This window comes from Balaenoptera borealis, assembly GCF_965194805.1.
Source record: "Balaenoptera borealis genome assembly, chromosome: X".
NCBI classification, from domain to species: domain Eukaryota; kingdom Metazoa; phylum Chordata; class Mammalia; order Artiodactyla; family Balaenopteridae; genus Balaenoptera; species Balaenoptera borealis.
The window spans coordinates 113766202-113787054 of NC_138881.1; the positions used below are offsets into that span (position 1 = coordinate 113766202).

At 40.0% G+C, this 20853-nt stretch overlaps 1 long non-coding RNA gene across 1 annotated transcript; it reads left to right on the forward strand.

Moving 5' to 3' along the window:
* The first annotated feature begins 201 nt into the window (after positions 1 to 201).
* Positions 202 to 20459, forward strand: LOC309620328. Its single transcript, XR_014239513.1, has 2 exons — positions 202 to 16342; positions 16408 to 20459. It is a non-coding gene; the product is annotated as an uncharacterized lncRNA (long non-coding RNA).
* Positions 20460 to 20853: the final 394 nt, after the last annotated feature.

Sequence of the window (20853 nt, forward strand, 5' to 3'; positions counted from 1 at the left end):
AGTAAGTAAAAGGGTCACTGGTCATCTCTACTTAGAAGTTCAGCACTGTAACTGACATCAGTTAGAGAACAGCCATTGACCATCAAGCTCCCATTAATTTCTTAGAGATTATCCCCAACAGATAATCCAGGAGCAATGGATGCCCAAAGATATCAATAATGTGTCCCCAAACTTTTCCCCACCCCCTGTATACATAAAAAGCTCAGGAAAAAATGTATATTCTAGACTTAAACAGGAAACACCTGTTTCATTGGCCAGAGTTACTTAAACAATCTTTTAAGGCCTGCATAGTCTCAAGGGAGTTGTCTCTATATCCTAGGATTCCTGCACAAAGGATTGGTCCCCTAACTATTGTACTTTCATCTAAGAGCACTGGAACTGATTTGTGTCATACACGATTGCTGCTCTGTCCCGGGGAGGACAATTTGTCTGGCCCAGGTAATTAATTGGTCATTTGATAAAATTATAGAACCCTCCCATACTCGAAAACATCCCTTTTTAAAATATTCATAGCTGTCTCAATAGAGCGATAAGTAAAGAAGCCAGATCTGAGAGAACTGAGGAATGAGTGGTAGGTAAGAAAGTGGAGACAGCACAACATGTGAAGACAGCTATAAAACAGTTTTGCTGTGAAGGGGAGCAGGAAAATCTGAGAAGGGATGTGGAGTTATGGAATCTTTCAAGAAGGGAGATTATAATAGATTATGTTCAAATGCTGATGGAATGTTCTAGTAGAGATGGAGTGATTGAAGCTGTAGGAAAGAGGGGAATAAATAAAGGAGTCAAAGCCTTGAGTGGGTGAGAAGAGTTGGGCAACAGCTTGCAAGAAGTGAGTTTGAAAGAAGGAGATAGTCTTCACTGTATCAAGAGGAAGGAGCGGGCATGTACAGATGAAGGTAGAATTGTGGATTTGGTGATGAGAAGATTCATTCATTCAATGAACGCATACCAGACACTGTTCTGGGCTCTATCTGAGGATAATGTGAAATAGACAATTCCCCCCTCTCATGTCATGGAGTTTTCATTCTAAGGGAGAAGACATATAATGAAGAATTAAAAACATACAATATATAATAGAATTTCAGAGAAATACAAGTGTTAGGAGGAAGCATAAAATAGGATAAAGGGTCACTGGGTGGTTGTGTGTATGGAGGAGTTGAAGTGGTTATTTTTTCAAAGGTAATCAAAAAATGTCCTCTCTGAGGAGCAGAGACCTAAAAGAATGTGAGGGGAGAATGTTTCAGAGAAATAAGACAATGAGCAAAAAATCCCTGGGGGAGAAACATGCTAGAAGCACTGATGAAAGAAGGCAAGTATTACTAGAACCTAGCAAAGAAGAATAGAGTCAGAGCTGGAAATGTGGGCATGGGAAGTTTATGATCGTCCTTACAGGCCTTGGTAAAGACTTTGGATTACATTCTAACAGCAATGAGAAGCCTTTACTTTTATAAATGATCACTCTGGCTACTTTGCAGGTAATGGACTGCAGAAGAGCAAGAGAAGAAGCAGGGGAACTAGGTAGGAGGCTATTACAGTAAGCCAGGTGAGACATGACTGTACCTTGGACTGGGATGGTGCTGTGGAAGGTGAGAAGTAGGTTGATTGGTCATGATTTTGATAGTAGAGTTGAATGGGCTTGCTGAGGGATTGGTGTGAAAGCAAGAGAGTAACCCAGGATGACTCCTAAGCTTTGGGGCTGAGCAAATAGGTAAATGGTGGTACTATTAACTGAGATGGGAATGACTAGGAGAAGAATAGATTTTAGTGGAAAAATCTAGAGTTTTTTTTTTGAAGATGTTAAATGCAAGCTCTATGTTAGACAACAAGTGGAGATGGAGAGTCAGCAGTTGGAGAGATGAGGCTGGAGCCCAAGGGAGAAGTCACAACTGGAGACATAAGTTTGGAAGTCATCAACTGATTGCTGGCACTTGAAGCTATGGACATTGATACAATGACATCAGATAGAGAAGAAAAGTAGACTGAGGAATGAGCTCTGGAGCACTCCAACGTTTAGAAGTTGAAAGGATGTGGAGGAACTAGCAAGAAATGCTGAGATGGGGACTTCCCTGGTGGTCCAGTGGGTAAAACTCTGCACTCCCAATACAGGGGCCCCAGGTTCGATCCCTGGTTGGGGAACTAGATCCCGCATGCATGCCGCAACTAAGAGCCTGCATGCCGCAACTAAGAAGTCCGCATGCTGCAGCTAAGACCCGGCACAGTCAAAATAAATAAATAAACAATTTAAAAAAAAAAAAAAAAGAAAGGCTGAGATGAAGTGGTTACCAAGGTAGGACGAAAACCAGAAGAGTGTGGTTTCCAGAAAGTCAAGTGTATCAAGAGGGAGGGAAGGAGGGAACCACTGTGTCAAATGCTTCTGTGAAGTTGAGTAAGATGAGGGCTGAGAAGTGAGCTATTGATTTGACACATGGAGGTCATTGGAGAGATTATTAAGAGAAATTTTGGTGGACTAGTGGAGATGAAATCCTGATTCGAGTGAATTCAAGAGAGAATGCGAGGAAAGTAACTGAAGACAGTGAAATTCTATAACTCTTGAGGAGTTCTGCTGTAAAGAGGGGAAGAGAAAAGAAGTGGTACCTTGAAGGATATTTGGCTTTTCTCTGATGAATGATAGAACACGTGTTTGTATGCCGAGAGTATTAATCCAGTACAAGAGGAATCTTGATGATGCAGGGGATGGGGGCATATATGTTGGAGCTGTATTCTCCAGTAGGCAAGAGAGGATGGGTTCCAGTGTACAGGTAGAGGGGTTGACCTCTGGTTTGTGTGCAACTGAATTACATGGCTAGAGAGGTAGGTAAGTTGGTAGATTTTGTAATAGGGACATATGAAATTTTCTTTGTATCATATCTATTTTCTCAATAAAGTAAGAAGAAAAGTCATCTTCTGAGAGAAAAAGTAAAGAGAGTCTTGGAGATTTAAGAGGAGAAGCTGTGAAATAATGGTCTGGAAGAGTAGGAGAGTAGCTTGACTAGAGAAATGTATACAGTAGGCCAGCCAGCCAGTACTGAGAGCCCACTTGAGGTCTTGGCAAAAATATTAAGTAAGACGAGTCAGTATGGTTGCGTGCTTTTCTTCAGACAGGCTTATCTGCTCAGGAGCTAGCCCAGAGTAGGTGGAAAGCTGGGTTTAACCACCACTGAGGTTTTGTCAGGCAAGAATGATGGTGGAAGAAAGGGATCAGTCCTTTGAGAATATATGCAAGGGGGTGGTCATAGTATTGGAGTCTAAGCTGGGTAAGGAAGAAAATGAAGACATGAGAGTTCAACTGGTTGGTGGAAAAGTGGTAGGGTTAATGGATTGGAGGTCTAGATAAGAGTCAAAGAATGGTTGGCATAGGGGAACTAGAAGAAGTGAGCTGGAAGGGTTGGAGGTGGCAATCACAGAGATGCCTGAAGTCAAAATTTTGCAGATGGTGCATTTTTGGACAATGACTATGGGAATAAGTGGCTGAAGTGGGTTGGAGGAAAAGATCACAAAGAGAGAAAGGGAGTCATGGATCTGAGCAGCTAGAGTGTCGGATGGATCCTATACTTAGATGTTGAAGTCACCAAGAATATCAAGAGTTTGGGCTGAGAAGATGGTAATTCAGGTACTGAAGTCTTCAGTGAAAGACTAGGAATAGCTGGGGGGAAGGGTATGATTGATAACTGAAGTAAGGAGGGGATTCCTGTAAGGGGGCTTCTATTATCTCAATGAACTATAAAGTGAGGTCATCTGCTGAGAATGAGGAGTATAGCAGGTTTGAGGAGAGAGGAGAGATGTGACACAATTATTTTGGAGAGTGATAAAATGAATTTACCAGGGAAATGTGCCAGGATTGCCTGGTGGTATTAAGTGCCATTTGATACTTGTGATCATGAATTGAAAGTGAAGGCAGGCATCCCAGTTCTGTGATTATCTCCAGAAATATTTAGTGGCTCCGATGCTGAGTTCAATCAATGTGGGACTTTTGCCAGGTGAATACTATAGGGGAGGAGAGAGAGAGGAGCGAGGGAGAAACCAGGGGGTTGCAAAGAGGTGATTATAATAATGGCTCATGGAACCTAAGCTGGACAAGGAAGGAAGGATGGGAGAAGGTGAAGAACTTGAGAGAAAGTGATGGAGTGATGGATTGGAGGGCTCAATGAAGTTGGAGAATTTAGACATGTCTGAATCCTAGCTTAGCTTCAAACCTGAATGAGTCTCCCCACTCCCCACACCATTGACAGAGCCAAATCCTAGCACCTACCCAGCCAATTGGATCCACCGTGTAGCAATCAATTGTTAAGACATTTGTACAATGGTTGAGGCAGTGGAATATTCTAAATTCACTGGATAGTTATACAGCCTTTGACTTTAGCTATATAAACACAAGTACTAAAAACCCAAAGACCTTATAAAATCTCCTGAGGGTGGACTTTAGAATGGTTGAATCCATTCAGGTTTTGCAAACGTTGTTCCCTAAGGTCACACCAAACTTTAGGACATTCACAAAATTTGGCTCTGAGTCCTTGCACAGTTTTGCTACTGAAACTGTGAGAGTCAATTCCCTGCTTGGCAGTACACTTTGTGGAGGCACAAGGTCTTCTAGGATCTGGGCTAGAGAGCATTTGATTGAGGCCACTCTGGTCCCAAATGCATTCTTTGATGACTTCAAAGTCAAGACCAAAGACACAAGTATATTCTCTCTCTCTCCCTCTCCCTCCCTTCCATCCTTCCTTCCCTTCTTCCTTCCTTTTTAAAAAATTTATTTATTTATTTATTTATTTATTGGCTGCATTGGGTCTTCGTTGCTGCACGCGGGCTTTTCTCTGGTTGCGGTGAGCGGGGGCCACTCTTCATTGCGGTACGCGTGCTTCCCTTTGCGGTGGCTTCTCGTGTTGCGGAGCTCGGGCTCTAGACGCGCAGGCTTCAGTAGTTGTGGCTCACGGGCTTAGTTGCTCCACGGCATGTGGGATCTTCCTGGACCAGGGCTCGATCCCGTGTCCCCTGCATTGGCAGGCGGATTCTTAACCACTGTGCCACCAGGGAAGTCCCCCTTCCCTTCTTTTTCTATCTTTTCCTTAGAGTGAATTTTCCGTCATCCTGGGGCCTTCCCCCATTCCCCAGCCAGAGGTTAGGGCACTCTTTGTCTTCCTACTTTGTCCCAGAATTTTAATCCTAGTATGGGAGACTCAATCTCTAAATCCCTTTTGTGATTCTTCTCAAGAGGCCCAGCGGTCACCATACAGATAAGGAATCCTTATGTTCTGGCTTGTCAGCTCAGAGTTTCTCATGTGACTTTGCAGATTAGATTCCTACAATTACTCTTGCTTCACTTTTAAAAAACTATCAAAATACCAAGAGATTCTTTTTAAGCGAGTTCACTATAACTGTATGTTAGCCAGTTCATTGGTTATAAAGTCCTTATAAGGAAAATAGTGCAACATGAGTTAACACATGAACTCTGCAAGTAGACAGAACCGGGCTCTGCTGTGACCTTTGGTAAGTACCTCACCTCTCCAAGTCTCAGTTTTCTCATCTGTACCATAGGGCTCATGACCACTGCGAAGACTAAAGGAGACGACGACCCACGTAAATTACATAGCACAATGTCAGGTGCATTGCAATTGCTCTACAAATGTTTTTCCGTATTATTATGGCATAGAATGCAAGTACTATGAGAGCAGAGATTTTTTTCTCTTTCATTCACTGCTATATCTCTAGTGCCTGGAACACAGTTTGGTACACAGTAGACACTCAGTAACTATTTGTTGAATGAATGAATAGTACGTGTCTTATATTGTCTTTTGTAATTCCCACAGGGTTAGGTACTTGTAAATGTCTATTAATCCCACAAATCTTGAAATAGCATAGCTATAAAAACTTGAGGGATTATGACCAACATTTTTATGTTACAGACGAGGAGACCGAGGTTCAGGGAGATTGAGTGAGGTGTCCAAAGTCACAAATCAGTTAAAGGCAGTATGGATGGTTAAGAGCTCAGAGTCCAGGGACTTCCCTGGCGGCGCACTGGATAAGAATCCGCCTGCCAATGCAGGGGACATGGGTTCGAACCCCGGTCTGGGAAGATCCCACATGCTGCGGAGCAACTAAGCCTCGTACGCCACAACTACTGAGCCTGCGCTCTAGAGCTCATGAGCCACAATTACTGAAGCCCACGTGCTTAGAGCCCGTGCTCCACAAGAGAAGCCACTGCAATGAGAAGCCTGTGCACCGCAACGAAGAGTAGCCCCCCTCGCTGCAACTAGAGAAAGCCCGCACGCGGCAACAAAGACCCAACGCAGCCAAAAATAAATAAAAATAAATAAATTAAAAAAAAAAAGAGCTCAGACTCCAAAGCCAAACCACATAGATTCAAATCCCTACTCCCACTTACTAGCTGTGTGATTTGGGCAAGTTACTTTACCTCTCTGTACCTCAATTTTCTCATGTGTGAAGTGAGGATAATGAATAAAACTCCTTACTCATGGAGTTTTTATGAGCATTAGACAAGTTAATATATGTCTGGCATATAATAAATGCTTTATGTATTAACTATTATTATTTATTAGTTATAGAGCTAAGAGTCTTCCTACTTTCAGTCCAAGTTGTTTCCTAGCACATTGCTTGGTTGAGGTAGGTATTTCTCCACTGGAATGAATTTCTCCAGGTTTCTAGAAAGTATATAATTGCTTCTGTGAAAGGCAGAGCAGATTAGCCTGCCTCAGATCCTCATCTTGTGTCTGGTGGCTTTTCACCGTAACATTTAGATCGCAAATGCACCATTGTTTACCTTGTCACCTGGAATGGGAATATGTACTTTTCTTGGTGCTGATAGTGTATCTTGTACAAACACTATTCAGGGTCTTCATCGTCTTTTAATTCCTAGGGTCTGGCACACGTTCAAGTTTAGTTAAATATTAGTTATTTGTTGAGGCAATGTACCCTCCTTTAGATCTTTTGTCATATGATCGTGCAGAAATAGCAGGAGTCAGTGAAGTTTTTTCTGTAAAGGGCCAAAAAGTAAATATTTTAGGCTTGGGAGCCGCTCAGTCTCTGCCATAGCTACTCAACTCTGTTGTGAAAGCAGCCCCAGACATAAACAAATGGGTGTGTCTGTGTTCTCATAAAATTTTATTTGCAAAAATAAGTGACTGATCTATGCATGGGTCAGAGTTTGCTGCCAACTCCTGGTTTATAGAGTAGCAAGAGGTTTAGAGACAGAAATGGATAAAAGTGATAAATCTCGTTAGGAACATGTACTCGAATGAATTTTAAGCATTTAATTTTCATTAAACGAATAAACAGAGGTTTAAACCATAAACAAATTCATTTGAATTCTAAGCTTTTCTGTTGGATGTTGTCTGGACCTGTGTTATCCATGTTGGTAAATGAATCAAGCAGCAAAGACTATTAAATTAAAATTAACAAGGTACAAATTAGTATGGGGGCCAAGAGTGCAGTGCTTCCAAGTTAGTGCTTTTTTACTCTTTGGGTTCTTACACTTGATTCTTTTTGAGTGCCAGTAGTTGTAGACCATATGACTTAGGGCATGGTTGGTCAGGGGCTCATAGGGACAGTAAAGCATGACTGGGGAGTCCTGCTTGCCCTCTGCCTATTACTTTGACCCCAAAACGTACACAATAAAGTCTCTACTCTTGCTTTTTTAAATGTGGCAGATAACAACATGGAGAGGGGACTTATTCATTTGACAATCAACTGAGCATCTATTCTATGACAAAGATTATGAGAACCTAGATAAGGAAGCTAAAAAGATGAAAATATGCATGATCCCTGCCTTTACAGAGCTCCCAAGCCAGTGGGGGAGACAGATCAGCAAACAGGCAATAACCCTTGCACTAGAGTGTGATATTGTTAGTGTCGTTGGAAAGCATTGACTACTCCTAGAGTTTTAAAATCATATAGTATATTATTTGGATACTGAAGACTTACATTGCACTTTGAGGATGTTCACACCCAGTTGTTAGTATAAGCAAAATTAATTGCTATTATAACAGTTAATTTTATATGTGTATGGATGTGCTTTCAATCAAATCTCATCCCTAGAAACAATACACTCAGAGAAGAAAGAATTTTTCTCCTTTGGTTAGCTTATGAAGGAGCCATTAAAGATCCCAATTTGTTTGACATTTGTCCGGAAGGATAACAAACCAAAACAGACCTGGGAAGAGGCAGAGTCCTTCATTCTCTCATGATCAATACTAGACTGCACAGAACAGGGTGCAGAAAATAAGGAAGACATATCACTCATTATAAATATGTCATGACTAAACCCTATCTGATGTATTTGGCATAGGAGAATAATTGGAAATTCTATTTATGGTCCTATTTACACTTCAATTGTCAAAATTAATGATTCACTATAAGTGAGAGGTTTTGCCTATATTCATCACCATCAGTGCCTGTGACTAAGTTAAAATGTGTTTATATTTCCATAAACCTTGATTTTCATTGCAAAGCCCCAGACTCAAATTTTGTGTGCTAACATTCATGACCAGTAGCCTAAAGTCTTCCCTAAATCGGCAAATCCTTACCCTTCCAAACAAACATTTATTTAATAGGTTTTATTAACTACTGAACAGATAGAATTGTCTAGCATACGTCTAAGGAATGGCAATGAAACAAACCCTGAATGTCCGCCATCAAGAAACAAGAAATAAACACATTTTAAAAAATTAAATTTACTTTTGTATAAGTAATGCATTACATGCTATAAATTCAAAATTTACAAGAAGGTATACATACGTTGAAAATTCTATCATTTTCATTCATGTAAAACCCTTCCTTATTCTTTTTATGGCTGCAGAGTATTCTATTTATAGATTTAACATCATTTATTTAACCAGTCACCTACTGATTTATATTTTGCTTGTTTCTAATATTTTGCTGTTATTTTTTAAAATGCTGCAATGATTAACCTTGTGTGTAAATTATTTAACACATATATGAGTATATCTGCAGAATAAATTCCTAGAAGTGGAACTGTTTTGTCAAAAGGCATGCATATTTTGTTTTCTTTTCTGTTTTTTTTTAAGGCGTGAGTATTTTTATACAGAGAAAATGTATGCTTCTACCGGCAGTGCATGAGAGTGCTTGTTTCCCTACACTTTCATGAGTGAAATATGTCATTAACCTTTGTCAACGTTATAGGTGAAAAATGGTATCGTGGTGGAATTTAGATTTGCATTTCTCTTATTACCGAAGCTGAGCATCTTCTTTTTTTCTGTATGATTCCCTTTATATGAAGTTCTCCAAGAGGCAAAACTAATCCCTGATAATAGAAATCAAAATAAAGGTCTGGGGCAGAGATAGACTGGGAAGAAGCATAAGAAATTTTTCTGGGGAGATGAAAATGTTCTGTATTTTGATAGGTGGTGGGTATGAACGCTACCGCAATTTAGAAAAAAGATAAGCACATAAGTACCTCGCACAGCATCTGGTTTGTAGCAGGGGCGTGGTAAGTGACTGCTGAATGAAATGACCACTCCCTAAGCAATGAAGATGAGGGAGGAGGGATTCGTGCTGGACTTCTCCGGGGTTCCACTGCCTCCCACGGGCAAGAACTAGCTGGGACCGAGGGTTGCACTTAGGACCTCCCTGAGCATCGTTTCTTATGTCAATAGCCATTTGTATTTGCTCCTCTGTGAACTGTTTGTTCATCTTCTTCACCTATTTTTCTAAGGCTTGTTGGTCTTTTTCCTATTGACTTGTAAAAGCTGTTCATTTAGGGAAATTTGCTCTTTATCTGATATTAATCCCTCTTCTCCCCAGTTCATTTGTCTCTTTATTTTGTTTAGGTGGTTTTGCCATTCATAAATTCTTTATTACTGTGTAGTCTAATGTATCAATCTTTTTATGGTTTGGGGGTTTTCTGACATATTGAGAAGGTCTTCTTTACTCCAAGAGTAAAAACAACAAACATTGAAACAGAACTGTGATTTCTGAATCGTCCTGCAATCGAGTGTAAATACTATTTTACCTGTAACATCTCTACATCTGACCTCAGGCACTGAATGGAATTGATTGGATATAAAGAATTCTGCATGGTGACACTTCAGAAACCCAGTTGCTATGGAAATTTGATCCAGCTCTGTTGTTTAAAATACACTCATCACTTGTCTATTATGAGTAAAACACTGTGCCAGGCACCTTGTAGGATACAAGGAGAAAAAAATGGATCCTTCCCTCCAAAGAGCTTGCAATATAGTGTGGGAGATAGATTTGGTTAGAAATATGGGGGTTGGGGGGGGGAGTGAAGAGGAGAATGGTGTGTAGGGATGAGGGGTAGGGCTCAATGTAGGTTGAGTGTCGAACTAGCTAGCTTTTATTGGCCTCCATATTGGATCACCAATGTTCTTTTCTTAAAAATTTATTTTATTAAAGTACAGTTGATTTACAATGTTGTGTTCATTTCTGCTGTACAGCAAAGTGATTCAGTTATACATTCTTTTTCATATTTTTTTCCATTATGGTTTATCACAGGATATTGAATATAGTTCCCTGTGCTATACAGTAGGACTTTGTTGTTTATCCATTATATTGGGTTGGCCAAAAAGTGCCTTTGGTTTTTAAGTAAAAATAAAAGACACATTTTTCATTTTTACCAAGGACTTTATTGAACAATGTATTCACCCTTTTGTTCCACTACCTTCTGCCATTTTCCAGGCAACTTCATAATTCCGTCTTCCCAAAACTTTTTATCTTTTTGAGCAAAGAACTGTTCCAGGTGCCTTTTACAGTCTTCCAGGGAATTGAAAATTTTTCCATTAAGAGAATTTTGTAACAACCGAAATAAATGGAAATCCTAAGGTGCAATGTCTGGTGAATACGGCGGATGAATCAGAACTTCCCAGCCAAGCTGTAACAGTTTTTGCCTGGTCATCGAAGAAACATGCAGTCTTGCGTTATCCTGATGGAAGATTATGTGTTTTCTTTTGACTAATTCTGGACCCTTTTCAGCGAATGCTGTTTTCAGTTGGTCTAATTGGGAGCGGTACTTGTTGGAATTAATCGTTTGGTTTTCCAGAAGGAGCTGATAATAGAGGACTCCCTTCCAATCCCACCATATACACACCATCACCTTCTTTGGATGGAGACCGGCCTTTGGTGTGGTTGTTGGTGGTTCATTTCACTTGCCCCACGATCTCTTCCGTTCCACATTGTTGTACAGTATCCACTTTTCATCGCCTGTCACAATTTGTTTTAAAAACGGAACGTTTTCATTACATTTAAGTAGAGAATCGCATGTAGAAATATGGTCAAGAAGGTTTTTTTCCCTTAACTTATGTGGAACCCAAACATCAAAGCGATGAACGTAGCCAAGCTGGTGCAAATGATTTTCAACGCTTGATTTGGATATTTTGAGTATATTGGCTATCTCCCGCGTGGTATAACATTAATTGTTCTCAATAAATGTCTCAATTTGATTGCCATCAACTTCAACTGGTCTACCTAACTGTGGAGCATTGTCCAGTGAGAAATCTTCGGCACGAAACTTCACAAACCACTTTTGACATGTTCGATCAGTCACAGCACCTTCTCCCTACACTGCACAAATCTTTTTTGCATTTCAGTTGCGTTTTCACCTTTCTTGAAATAAATAAAGCATAATATGCCTAAAATGTTGCTTTTTTTCTTCCATCTTCAATATTAAAATGGCTACACAAAAATTCACCAATTTTGATGTCTTTTTTTAAATGCACGCTGATATGACAGCTGTCACATACAATCTAACAAAATTGTCTTGGAATGAAGTTAAAGACAACTAAGTGCTACTAGAGCCATCATATGGAAAAAACCGAATGAACTTTTTTGGCCAACCCAATACATATAATAGTTTGCATCTGCTAACCCCAAACCCCCAATCCATCCCTCCCCCACCCCCGCTTGGCAACCACAAGTCTGTTCTCTATGTCTGTGAGTCTGTTTCTTTTTCGTAGATAAGTTCATTTGGGATGATTGATGTTCTTATCATGCAGAGCAGGGGTTGGCAAGCTTTATATGTAAAGGGCTAGCTAAGAAAATTTTCAGCTTTACAACTATTCAATTCTGCCTGAACAATGAGAGTATCTATGTTCCAACAAAAGTTTATTTATGGACACTGAAGTATGAATTTCATGTAATTTTCATGTGTTGTGAAATATTATTCTCTTATGTTTTACTTTTTTTCAAGCAATAAAAAATATAAAGACAAAACCACTTAGTTCAAGGGCCATACAAAAACAGATGGGAGGCCATATTTGGCCCACGGGTCATAGTTGGCCAACCCCTGATGTAGAGGAACGACCGTGAAATTCTACACCAGGAGGAAAGACGATTTGGGGGAAAGCTATCAATTACTGAAACCCTCAAAAGTAACTCTAAGTTTGATACAAATTATTAGGTATAATATAAGCTACAAGGATAGATTTACAACACGGGGAATATAGCCAATATTTTATAGTAACTATAAATGGAGTATAACCTTTAAAATTTTCAATCACTATATTGTACACCTCTAACTTATACAATATTGTACAGTAACTATACTTCAATAATAATAATAATAATTTAAAAAACTTTAAGTTCATCACGTTAAGTTTTGCAAAAGGAACCTGGAAGCAATGAATGGAAAATCAGTGAATATGTGACCTGCTGCTCAGCTTAACGCTGCTTCAAGCTGGAGAGGATGGAGTTCTTTGAATCAAATTCACGGATTCCTTCCATTAAACTGCCTTTCACCTAATATTTCTGTCAAAGAATCTAGAAACTATGGTGATTGATGCCATAGAAACACATAGCGAGCGAGCAGGGTGATGAGCTTGTGGATTGTGGCATGGCTGAGAGGCAAAAAGCTTTTTAGCTGCCAATCTCCAGGTAAAGTAATAGAATAAAATGCACTGCAGCTAGCATGCGGGGAGCTTTGCTGTTTACAGAGCACTCTTCACGTATATTATCACCTTTAATTTTACTCAAAACTCACAATCACCCTGTGTGGTCGTCATTTTTATGATTTTACAAATGAGAATCTGACTCTTATGGCATTATTCACATTGCCCTACGCATAAGGACCAGACGTTCCTCAATGCTAAGGCTAAGACCACAATTAGTAAATAATACGTATCTTCCTCCATTTACAATGGGGTTATGTCCCAATAAACCCATCATAAGTTGAAAAAATCATTAAGTTGAAAATGCATTTAATACACCTAACTTACAGAACATCACAGCCTAGTCTACCTTAAATATGCTCAGAACACTTACATTAGCTTATAGTTGGGCAAAATCATCTAACACAAAGTATTTTATAATAAAGTGTGGAATATCTCATGTAATTTATTGAATACTGTCCTGAAAGTGAAAACAGAATGGTTGTCTGGGTACAGAATGACTGTAAGGGTATCGGGTGTTTACCTTCGTGATCGCGTGGCTGACGGGGAGCTGCCATGGCTGCCGCTGCCCAGCATCACGAGGGAGTATCTGACCGCGTATCACTAGCCCGGGAAAAGGTCAAGTTCAAAATCGAAGTAGGGTTTCTACTGAATGCACATCGCTTTTGCAACATCCTAAAGTTGAACCATTGTAAGTCGGGGATCATCTGTAATGAAGATGATGATAGTAAAAGCATGCTGGTCACTGGATGTTGGTCATGTTCCGGACATTGAGCTAGGCAACTGACATATGATGGCTCATTTTGGCCTCACAACTGCCCGAGTATGGAGTCATTATGGCATTGTGTTTTCAATCACATGCTTTGGAGTCAGATAGATCCATGTTCAAGCCTTTGTTCTGCCACTTATAGCCCTGTGACCTGGGGCAAGTTACAGAACTTCTCCGATTTTCAGTTTCTTGATCTATAAAAGGCAGGTGACATAATGCTACCTATTTCTTCTGGCTAGAGTATGAATCAGATGGGATAATGAATGTAAAATGCTTAGCACAGTAGCTCACACATACTAAGTACTTGATAAATCTTTATTATTACTACACAGAGCTTATAATAACTCTGATGATCCTGCAAAGATGATGAAGATAATTTAATGGAATCCACACACACATCTGGCATTCAGACCATTAAAGAAGCTTTGAAATCATTATAGACTCACAGGAAGTTGCAAAAATAGTAGAAAGATCCACACACCCTGCTCCCAGCTTCCCCCAATGGTGACATCTTATATAACTGTAGTACAATATCAAAATCAGAAAATTGACATTAGTATAATATCATTAAAAAATGACTTTATTCATTTTCCACAGTTTTTAAACCTACATTCACTTATGTGTGTATAGCTCTATGCATTTTCATCCCAAGTATAGATTTGTGTAACCACTACCACGATCAAGACACAGAACTGTTTCCATTACCACAAAATAACTTCCTGATGCTCCCTCTATGGATTTGCACCTAACCCCCATCCCTGTCCCATGGCAACCACTAATCTGTTCTCCATCTCTGAAGTTTTGTCATTTCAAAATGCTATGTAAATGGAATAATACGGTATATAACCTTCTGAGATTTTTTTCACTACGTATGATGTCATTGAGATCCATCCAAATTGTTGCATGTGTCAATAGTTCATTTATTTTTTTACTGTGTTCCACCGTATACGAGAGTTTGTGCAACCAGCACTCATTGAAGAATATTTGAATTATTTCCAATGTTTGGCTATTACAAGTAAAACTGCTATGAGCAATAGTGTACACTTTTTTGTGTGGACATAAGTTTCCATTTCTTTATGCCCAGGAGTGGGATTGCTGGGTCATGTGGTAAGTGTATATTTAAAATTATAAGAAATTGCCAAACTGTTTTCCAGAGTATCTGTACCATTTTACATTCCCACTAGCAGTGAATGAGTGATCCAATTTTTCCACGTCCTCACCAGCATTTAGTATTATCACTATTTTTTATTTTAACTGTTCTAATAGGTGTGTAATGATAACTCCTGGTGGTTCTAATTTGCATTTCCCTGGTGGCTAATGATGTTGAACATTTGTTCCTGTGCGTATTTGCCATACATGTCTCCTCTTTGGTGAAATATCTGCTGATGTCTTGTGCCCATTTTATAACTGGATGGATTGTGTTTTTATTGTTGAGTTTTGAGAGTTCTTTATATATTATGGGTATAAGGCCTTTGTTGAATATATGGTTTAAGTGGTGGGCTTAATCGTGTTCCTCCAAAACCCCAGTACCTATGACTGTGATCTTATTTGGAAATAGGATCTTTGCAGATATAATCAAGGTAAGATGAAGTCATACTGGATAAGGATGGGCCCTAATCTAATGACTGATGTCCTAATAAAAAGAAGAAAATTTGGGCACAGACACTTAGGGAGAACACCATGTGACAAAGGAAGCTGGGATTAGAGTAATGCATCTACAGCCAAGGAATGCTAAGGATTGCCAGCAACCATGAGAAACTAGGAAGAGGCAAGGAAGAATCCTTTGCTTAGAGCCTTCAGAGAAAGATACTGACACCTTGATATTTGACTTCTGCCCTGCAGAACCGTGAGGGAATAAATTTCTATTGTTTTAAACCACCAAATTTGTGGTAATTTGTTATGGAAGTCCTAGGAAACGAATCCAGTTTATAAATATTTTCTCCCAGTCTCTACCTTGTCTTTTCACTCTCTTAATGGATCTTTACAGGGAAAATATGATGTCCAATTTATTAATTTTTTTCTTTTATGGATCATGCTTTTAGCATCATGTCCTAAGAACTCTTTGTCTAGCCCTGGATATCAAAGATTTTCTCCTATGATCTCTTCTAAATATTTAAAAATAATTTTGTTTATATTTAAATCTATTATCATTTGGAATTAATTTTTGTGTACGGTATGAGGTTTAGGTTGAAGGTCATTTTGATTTTGTGTATGGATGTCCAATTGTTCTAGCATTCTTTGTTGGAAATACTATTCCTTCTCCATCGGAATTCTTTTGCATCTTCATAAAAAATCAATTGAACATATTTGCATTCATCTAGTCTAGGATCCTTATTCTGTTCCATTGATCTACGTGTCTATTTTTTTACACACTGTGACCCAACTATTTTTTTTAATAGTCAAGATCTAAGGTTGCACAGATCTAGTGGCACATATTTAAGGAGGAAATATCAGAACTATTGATATACCAATACCACACTGTCTTGGTTACTGTAGGTATATAATACGTTTTTTTAAATTTTTTATTTATTTATTTATCTTAATTTTTATTGGAGTATAGTTGCTTTATAATGTTGTGTTAGTTTCTGCTGTACAGCAAAGTGAATCAGTTATACATATACATATATCCCCTCTTTTTTAGTTTTCCTTCCCATTTAGGTCACCACAGAGCACTGAGTAGAGTTCCCTGTGCTATAAGTAGGTTCTCATTAGTTATCTATTTTATACATAGTAGTGTATATATGTCAATCCCAGTGCTATAAGTAGGTTCTCATTAGTTATCTGTTTTATACATAGTAGTGTATATATGTCAATCCCAATCTCCCAATTCATCCCACACCCCCTTCCCCCCCAGTATCCATAAGTTTGTTCTCTACATCTGTGTCTCTATTTCTGCTTTGCAAATAAGTTCATCTGTACCATTTTTCTAGATTCTACATATAAGCGATATTATACTATCCACTCTTTAGAAAAACAAGACCATGTGATCGAACCTAGAGAGAGAGAGAGAGAGGTCAGAGAAGATGCCTAGAGGGAGTAAGCTGGAGAAAGTGTATCTGTAAGGACACTGTACCTCTCACTTCCCTATGGTTTTATGGTATAGAGTAAGTCTTAACATTAGGTAGAGTGATCCTTTCCACTTTATTCTTTTTCAGAATCGATTTAGCTATTCTAGTTCCTTTGCCTTTCCATATATATTTTGGAACAATCTTGTCTATAGGTACAAAACATCTTGCTGGGATTTTGATAGGAAGTGCATTAAACCTATAGATCAATTTGGGGAGAATTGACATCTTTACTATGTTGAGTTTTCCAATCCATGAACAAGGTATGTCTCTCCATTTATTTAAATCTTTGATTTCTTGCATCAGCATTTTATAATTTTCAGCATAGAGATCCTATACATATTTTGTTAGATTTATACCTAAGTATTACATTTCCTTAGGAGTGATTTAAAATGGTTGTATTGTTAATTTCCTTCCACACATTTGTTGCTACTGTATAGGAATGCAATGGAATCTTGTGTGTTGATCTTGTGTCCTGCAACCTTGCTAGCTCATTAATTTTACAAGCTTTTTTTTTTTTGCTGATTCCTTGGTATTTTTTACGCACTGTGACCTAGCTATGTTTTTAATAATCAAGATGCAAGTTTGCACTGATCTAGTGGTACATATTCAAGGAGGAAGTATCAGAACTATTGATATACCAGCTCAGAGTCATAACTCTAACTCCTCTTCACTCAAGTCTTCTGAGGGTGGCAGCACATATGAGAATCCTTAGTTACAATTATTTATTTTAAAATTAACATTAACTTCCTAATATAAAGACAAGAGACTTGTCTCACATGTATGCATTCCTAAACTAGAATATGTCTTAGCAGCTAAGCTCAGTTCCATTGATCAGTCTGGGAAGCCATGTTAATGTCCTTCCTTCATTCATTCATTCAACAAACAATTACTGAGAGCCTACTCTGTATAAAGTCACTGGAATAGATGCTGTGAACCCAGAAATAAACAAGATGCACATATCCTCAAATGTATTTGCCAAGCAATATCTTGAGCTCAAAGTCAAAATTTTATAAAAGGATGTTTATGCTGCTTCTGATTTCCTGAAGATTGAATTATTCATTCAATTAGCCAGTGAGTTCCCAAAGTGTTTTATGATGGGACATTTCCATTGGGAAAAGCATGAGAAAGAACACTGTGGTTATAGTTCTATTGACATAATGCTATATCTTTGAAAGCAAAAAAATAAAATAAAATAAAATAATAATAATAATAAAAGCAAAAAGAAAAGGAAAAGGAACAGCCACCCACCTTGTAATTTGATCAATGTGGTCACCATCCCCCCAACCCTACTTTTAAAGGCCCTGACTCATTCCCAGGGTCTTCAGATCTCTCTTCTTGCTAGGAGATGATAATTTGACCCCCAGTTCCAGACTTAGCAGCGTCTCCAGGCCCTAATATTGGTCTCAATCCTTGCCATACATTAGGAATCACCTTGTGAGATTTTAAAAATACAGATCTTAGGGACTTCCCTGGCAGTCCAGTGGTTAAGACTCCGTGCTTCCAATGCAGGGGGCGCAGGTTCTATCCCTGGTCGGGGAACTAAGATCCCACATGCTGTGTGGCAAAAAAAAAAAAAAAACAAACAGATTTTAGGGATCCAGACCAGAGCAATTGATTCAGAGCCTCTGGGGCTGGGGCTTAGGCACAGATATCCCTTAACACCTCCGGAGATGATGCTGAGGCGTAGCGAGAACTAAGAATTACTGTAAATCTAGCCCAACCTGCTGATTATGGTTGCGTAAGTCCAGTCTTTGTGGACCAAATTGTATAATTGGATTTTGTTAAGGTTCCACTTACTATGTTCCAGGTACTGTAGTAAGCACTTTACACACATTCTTTTGCTTTGTTCTCATGAAGTATTTGAGTCAGGAGGTGGCTTGAAGGATGTCAGGGGGAAGGAAAGTTTTAGCTTTCCTCCCATCTCCATCATATCTGTGAAAAACAACTCCAAATAATTATATACAGAATGAAAAGACAGTGCTAGAATATTCAAGATAAGCTCCCTTAGGCTGTCCCCTCCAACTAAACTGTGCCTGAGTCACTCCTGTATGGAAATCCAGGAGCTGCCACTGCTTCAAAACAACCACGTGAGGTAGGTATTATCATCCTTATTTTACAGTTGAGAAAACCAAATCACAGGGCGCTGAAGTGGTTTGCCCAAGATCACATAGCTAGCAGGAGAGCGGAAGCCGTTTCTGTTCACCCACTTCACCAGGGCTGGGACAATCCTGTCTTAGTTGTCGCTGTAGAGCCAGCACGTAGCCCAGCACCTGCACCCGGTGCATGATGGACGCTCTAAATGAACGGAAAGGCAGCAAAGTCATGCCCTTTACCACTTTGCACCTGCCTTGTCCCAAGGTCCAGGCTGCCTTGTCCCTTGCTCTAGTTACTGGATCTATGCTTCTTCCCCAAGCCCAGTGTTCTACCTAGGACTCTCATCGTTATGATCTGACTCAGCTCAGTGCTGGGTCTGCTGTTCTCTCCTGCTTAAAGGTATGGGATGTCAAAACACACCACACCAGAGCCAATGTTTTCAAGTGATTCAGAGGTTTATTTTTATACATATGTCCCCAGACCAGGTGCCTGCCCACCCGCGCACTCTCTCTCTCTCTCCCAGGGACTCCTCTCACTTTGCCCATCCCTGGGTGGGAGGACCCACTGGTTAGAGGGCTTTCTGATGTTCAAGTGGAGGGAGAGAGAGCACACCTGGTCCTGGGTGGGGATACACACACACACACGCACACACACACACACACGTACGTGATAGGAGCCTACCTGCAGGAATTTTTAATAATACTGGGGCAGTCATCACATTGCAGGGTTTGGGGGGAGATCAAAAGAAGCAGGACAGATTTCTTGTAAGGAACTTATCAGACATAGTGATTAGAGCTGGGGCAGTTCCTGACCTGGCCAATGTGAATGGTTTGGTCAAAAGTCATTTTGCTAGCAGTGACTTACTGCGCTCAACTTTATTTTCCCACAATTCCCCCCTGACATTAGGTCACTGTGCCAGGACTCTTGTAAGTATACTGGCATGTAGGTGCTGCTGGTTTGCCACACCCAGCTCAGTATGGAAAGGCCACCTGCCATCGGGAGGGACCCCGGAACAAGGCGCAAAGCCAGTCACCCCGGTCTGCAGGGGATGCCCAGGAGAAAGGTCTGTAGGAGTTCCCAGCGCCTCATGGAAAAGCTTAGTTGTATTGTTAAGTGTTTTAGTTAGATGCTGCGTCTGTCTGGCTATTCGTGTGGCCAATTCTAAGATGTCCTGTTGTCCCAAGATTGTTTTTCCTGAGATTTAGTGGTTGCAGAAGGCTGAATCTCTACGTTTCCAGTACCAGCAGGTCTGCTGGGGGGCTTGCAATTTTGGCCCCAATTTCTGCCTTCCAGGGGTTCACCAAAACGGTAGACTTATGGGACCATACCAAATCTACTCAACAATTGTCTGCCTTCTTCTAGTGAGTTCTAGTTACTAAGGCCTGAGTCCCACTGCAGTGGGGTGGGCTGGGCTGTCTGTCTGGCCATGGAAACAAAATGTAGGAGAGGGAAAGATAAGGTCCTCCTTCAGGGGCTATGATATTCTGGATGGGCCCTTTTTTTTCTTTTCTCTCTTTTTCTTTTTTTTAATTTCAAAATAAACTTAGAGAAAAGTTGCTAGTACAATGCAAAGACTTTTGTTTTCTTCAGTTGACACTAAGTTGCTGAGCTGTTGTCCCCTCTGTAATAACCAGGTCTTTTATTTTTCGTATTCTGTTGCTCTGACATCTGGGATCTGGGGCCTTGCTGACCCTGGAGGGACTGCCCCTCAGGGCAGCCAATTCCTAGAGATAACAAACAACTTGTGGGTGAGGTCATTTCGATGTGAATCAGCCACTCCAGAGTCCCCCTCCCGCAACTCTCCACTCCAGCCACTATTCACCTGCCCTAACCACCCCAGGGCCAGGTACCAGACAACCAGGGACAGCTCCTAGAGCCCAGGGAAATTATTCCAACTAGCCAATCCTAAGCTTGCTTACCTTGCCTTGCCTATTCCTTCCAATGGAAGCCTCTTGTATGTCATCAGACTCTGTTGCTGTGGTGCTTCCCTCCCCCATCTGCCAGAGCCTCCCGTTTTGGGGGGAGAGGGGCACAGATATTGACCCCGCTT